We start from the raw sequence: 4,677 nt of genomic DNA, 5'->3' as shown, positions 1-4,677 counted from the left end.
ACAATGAAAATTTAATTGCTATTCTGTAACATTCCTCTTGTTTAGTAACCTGTATTCATTTTTGGCTTTTGAATGTCAACCTGACAGATTTTGCATAATTTGTGTGCCTGTGAATCTTTTAGGAGGAAGGTTTGCTTTCCAGACATACTAACATTGATTGTAACTATGTTGTGGCCAAAGAGATGCCAATGCATGCTTCTTAGAATTTCACCCAGTTTAGTTAGGGTTCTGGTTGACATTTGGCTTTATTTATATGAAGACATTGTGGATGGTCCCTTGCAGATATTATAAGAGGGCAGTATAGGAAAGCCTTGCCCAGAAATCTCTCCCATTTTTAGGGTGCCTGAAATTCTACTTTATATTTATTACTCTTCATTAAGCATTGTCTTCTTTGGTTAATCTTACTTTAAAATTATAAACCTTAGTATGAAGTAGTTTCCCCTACTTGCATTTATTCTATGTTATAGAAATACATATTTTCTTGGTGGTATTATAGTGCTAAATGAAGAAAAAGTATTACCTATATAAAAGAAAGAGGTTTATTGCCAGTGAATTAAAGTTTCTTCAAAATTTTTGATAATGGTCAATCATGATGGGTGGATGACAAGATCTGTTTTAGAAACACCAGCTTTCTTTTTTCCCTTTTTTTTAAAAAAACAAAATTAACACATAATAATTGTATGTATTTATGGGTACATAGTGATATTTTGATACATACAATGTGCAGTGATTGATCAGAGTGATCAGTATATCCATCACTTCAAACATTCACCATGTATTTGTGTTGGGAACATTCAAAACCCTCTCTTCTAACTATTTGGAAATACATAATAAATTATTGTTAACTATAGTCACCCTACAGTGCTATAGAACACTATCACTTATTCCTCCTATCTGGCAGTAATTTTGTATCCTTTAACCAACATTTCCCTATCTCCCCTTCCCGCCTACCTCCCCAGCCTCTAGTAACCACTATTCTACTCTCTACTTGTATGAGATCAACTTTTTTAGCTTCCACAAACAAGTGAGAATATGCAGTTATCTTTTCCAGTTACTTTCTGGTTAACCAATACAACAGGTTATAAAACAGCAAACACAAAATGATAATGATCCCATTTTGGCAAAAAGAAAAAAAGAAAAAAGAAAGCAGGTTACAAATATTGTACATTAAAACAGATTGACAGGATCTGGAAGAATTTAAAAGATAAAATAAAATAAAACAGATTGAGCCTATTTTTTATCTTTCAAATAAAACCTCTTAATTACCTGGGGTAGATCACTTAGGCTTTGGATTAATGGTGATAGGAATAACAATAATAGTGTAGTTAAACAGTGCTTTTTATTTATTTATTTATTTTAGGAATTAACACACTCTTTTAATTAGTTTTAAATATTTTTAAGTTTAAAAAGTGTCTAAAGATTGTAATTTCTAGTTGGAATACATTATCTCAATGAATACTCTAATGGCAAACCACTGCAAAATGCTTCAGCTGCATTTGGGGAAGAGGGGTAGGGATTATCTTCAAAGCACCCCAGCTCTCTTAATGAGAAGGTCAGAGGTACACTGGTTTGTATTATTGCAACATACGTTAGGTGATATAGGTTGCTTTTCATTCAGCATGGGCTTAATTTGTCGGAAGGGCATCATGTTTGACCTCCAAATTTGACTGACAATTTACTGATGAGATTCATAACCTTTGGTTGCTCTGGCATTTTGACATATGTGCCAGGTTCTGGGCCACATCTTGGAAGGCCATAACTTCTGTATCCTGCTGGCTGCAAGAACCTCTGGATCACTAAGAATTTCATTGCATCCCAGCATTCCTGCCATTCCAGGCATTCCTCCAGGAACCTCACCAGGCATTCCCCCAGGGAAACCACCCGGAAAAGAACCATACTGAACTCCTGATTGTCCTCTGGCTTCTTCCTCCCTCTTGGCTCTCTCATGCTCTTCTCAAGCCTTCTTAATCCTTTCTATTCTTTCTTTGATCTCTCGCTCTTCACATTTTCGCTCATACTTTCTCTGATGTTCTGCAATTTTCTGGGTCCTAGGTTGAACTTTCAGCATTGCGCTAACATCTTCATCATAATCCAGTTTACAGGCAAGGGCAAGATCATGGGCTGCTTCTTCCCAATGGCGGAGAAGTCTGTGTGCTTTCCCTTTCTACTTGTAAGCCTGAGCGGAAGGATTTATTTCAATGGCTCTATCACAATATGGGAGGGCAGCATTTGACTTCTGTAATTTGATGAAGACACTGGCTGTCTTGGCGTACAAAATGGCCAACTGAGGATTCAGCTTGATGGCATCTGTGAACAAATCAATGGCTTTCTGTAGTTCACCATCATTTAGGGCTTCAATGGCTGCAACTTTCTTATCATTTGTCTGATCCATAATGTCCTCGCTTATCTCTACATTTTCATGTCCCATTTCTTGAGGGACATCAGTGTCCCTCAAGACACTGGATTGAGTGGATTGAACCATTCAAGGTGGTTCAATCACACCTTCATTTTCAATTTCTAGATCACTTTCCTCACATGATGGTTCCTCCGTCTGTATGTTTTTCTCTGCTTTCTCACTATCTGTTTTTCCTTCCTTAATATTTTCTTCTGATTTAGCTTTCTGAGTAGCAGGTGGTACTTTACTCCCCATGCTCTCCACGCACTCCCTCAGGAAGCACATTTCCTTGGTGTGCAGCATGACTGGATCCTGGTTACGCAGTTTCACAAAGGCCTGAAGCCCGCTCACTTTGCGGGGGTCCACGGTCAGGAGGCAGAAGACGCAGCTGGGGAGGCTGCAGCCCGCTTCCAGGCCTGGGCGCTGGCTCAGCGTGATTGCAGAGAAGGGAACACTGTTGTTAAAACATAACATTTCCGAAATAACTGAAAGTATTGGAAGATCTCTGTCTTTTGGAACCACATAATAGCCCAGTCACTCTCTGGCAGTAAATCACTTTTCGAGTAGAGAAAAGTTGATGAAGATAACATTAATTAGTGGTTTGACAGAGATGCCTGTGAACTGAGGTTTGAGGTACTGAGGGTTGACAATGCCGTTATCCCTGTTACCCACTGGCGTGTGGCCTGGCCTGGGGTGGATGGAGGAGAATGGCAAGGTGGACCCGTGATGGGGGTTGGGAGGAGGGCAGAGTTCATGTGGGTGGTGATGCCTGGAGGCCAGTTTGTAGAGACAGAGTCATTCCTAATGTTGGCTTTTATTGTTTGTTCTATCTTGCTGGATCCTTTAGCAAGGTGGAGGATAATTTCTCACCAATAAACTGATGACACACAGGCTTCATTTGAAAAAAGGAGATCGGCTATGAAATGGAGTAACAATGCAAGTTCATATAAAAGCAACCACAGAATAGTAAATCTTAAAATATGTTTCCATTATTAAATAAATGTTTTTCTCCTGTTGACTGACTCTGTTTTCACTGTGATTTGGGATCAGCTATGGCTTCCTTTTCCCCAAACACCTGTTATTGTTGATTATATGCCTAGAATAGAAACCAGAGGGAAATGAACCAGAAGGTTTGTTGTCAGAGTCTCTGGTAGAGGGCATATGGGTAATTTTGATTGTCTTTTTCCCCCTCTATTTTCTAAATTTTGTTATGAACATTACTTTTGTCATATGAAAACTAAAAGACTATAAAAGTAATAGGGTATTTTGCTCCCTGGACATGATGAGCACACTGAACCTAACGCTGCCAGTCAAGGGGATGCTTCCTTTGCACAAACTGGACTAGTTGAAAGGCAGAGTTGCATTCTTTATGAATGTGTCAAATACCTCTCCACTACTTCAACTGTTTCCCTGAAGAGTTGAAACTGTTAAAATTATCAAATGCTTAATTTACTTTAGGGAGTAATTTACTTACCATGTAGGATTATATCCAACAAACATGTTTTAATTTGAATTAGAAAGCTGACTTATTTGTAAAAGGACACCCCACTGATACTTTGATTTAGGATTTTGAAACTAACAAACAAACAAGAACACATGAAAGGAGGAGAGGGTTTTCATTATGTTAAAAAATATGGCTTTTGAAACAAATTAATAGAACCACTTTAGTTTTCAAAACTGTTTTAAAAGATTGCTTTTTGCTCACTGTTAATATACATGTCGGTGCAGTCTGTGAATTTTAAAAAATATAGATCAAAGAGATCAAAGTCTTATGCTTGCTTAGGCAAGATTATGCCAAATTATATCATATGCATGCACATATAAGAATATCTTTTAAATATTTTATTCATAATTTATTTATATCTTGTTTAATTTTAGAAAAGGATTTGATGTAGCTTATAACCACTTCCTATTGAAGAAAATGCAATTGTTTTGCTTCTTCAAACAAAGCTGCAGTTAGCATATTCTTCTTCATATACCAGAGCTTTCACTATTTTTTTAAGCACAAATAGCCAGAAGTAGGATTACTGGATTCAATCATAGGCTTAATGGGTCACAGTTTTGACTAGTCCTGTTCTCATGAACAGAGTCTAAGAGTGTCTGTTTCTCCAAAGCTGACCATACTGGGTATTATTGCTCTTGTAAATTTGTACCAATCTGATCACCGAAGAACAGCATCTCATTTTTACTTAAATTGCATTTTCCTGACTGGTGGTGGGGAACATCTCTCTGTGACTATTGGTCATTTAAATTTGTTCTTCTGCCACTTGTCTAGTCATAAA

General features: G+C 37.6%; 1 pseudogene; it reads right to left on the bottom strand.

Moving 5' to 3' along the window:
• Positions 1 to 1,644: 1,644 nt before the first annotated feature.
• Positions 1,645 to 2,869, bottom strand: LOC105857404 (hsc70-interacting protein-like; annotated as a pseudogene).
• Positions 2,870 to 4,677: the final 1,808 nt, after the last annotated feature.

Source organism: Microcebus murinus, chromosome 1, assembly GCF_040939455.1.
Source record: "Microcebus murinus isolate Inina chromosome 1, M.murinus_Inina_mat1.0, whole genome shotgun sequence".
In the NCBI taxonomy this organism is placed as follows: domain Eukaryota; kingdom Metazoa; phylum Chordata; class Mammalia; order Primates; family Cheirogaleidae; genus Microcebus; species Microcebus murinus.
Note: the sequence above shows the minus strand (reverse complement) of the source record. Positions and strands in the feature narration are given on the sequence as shown.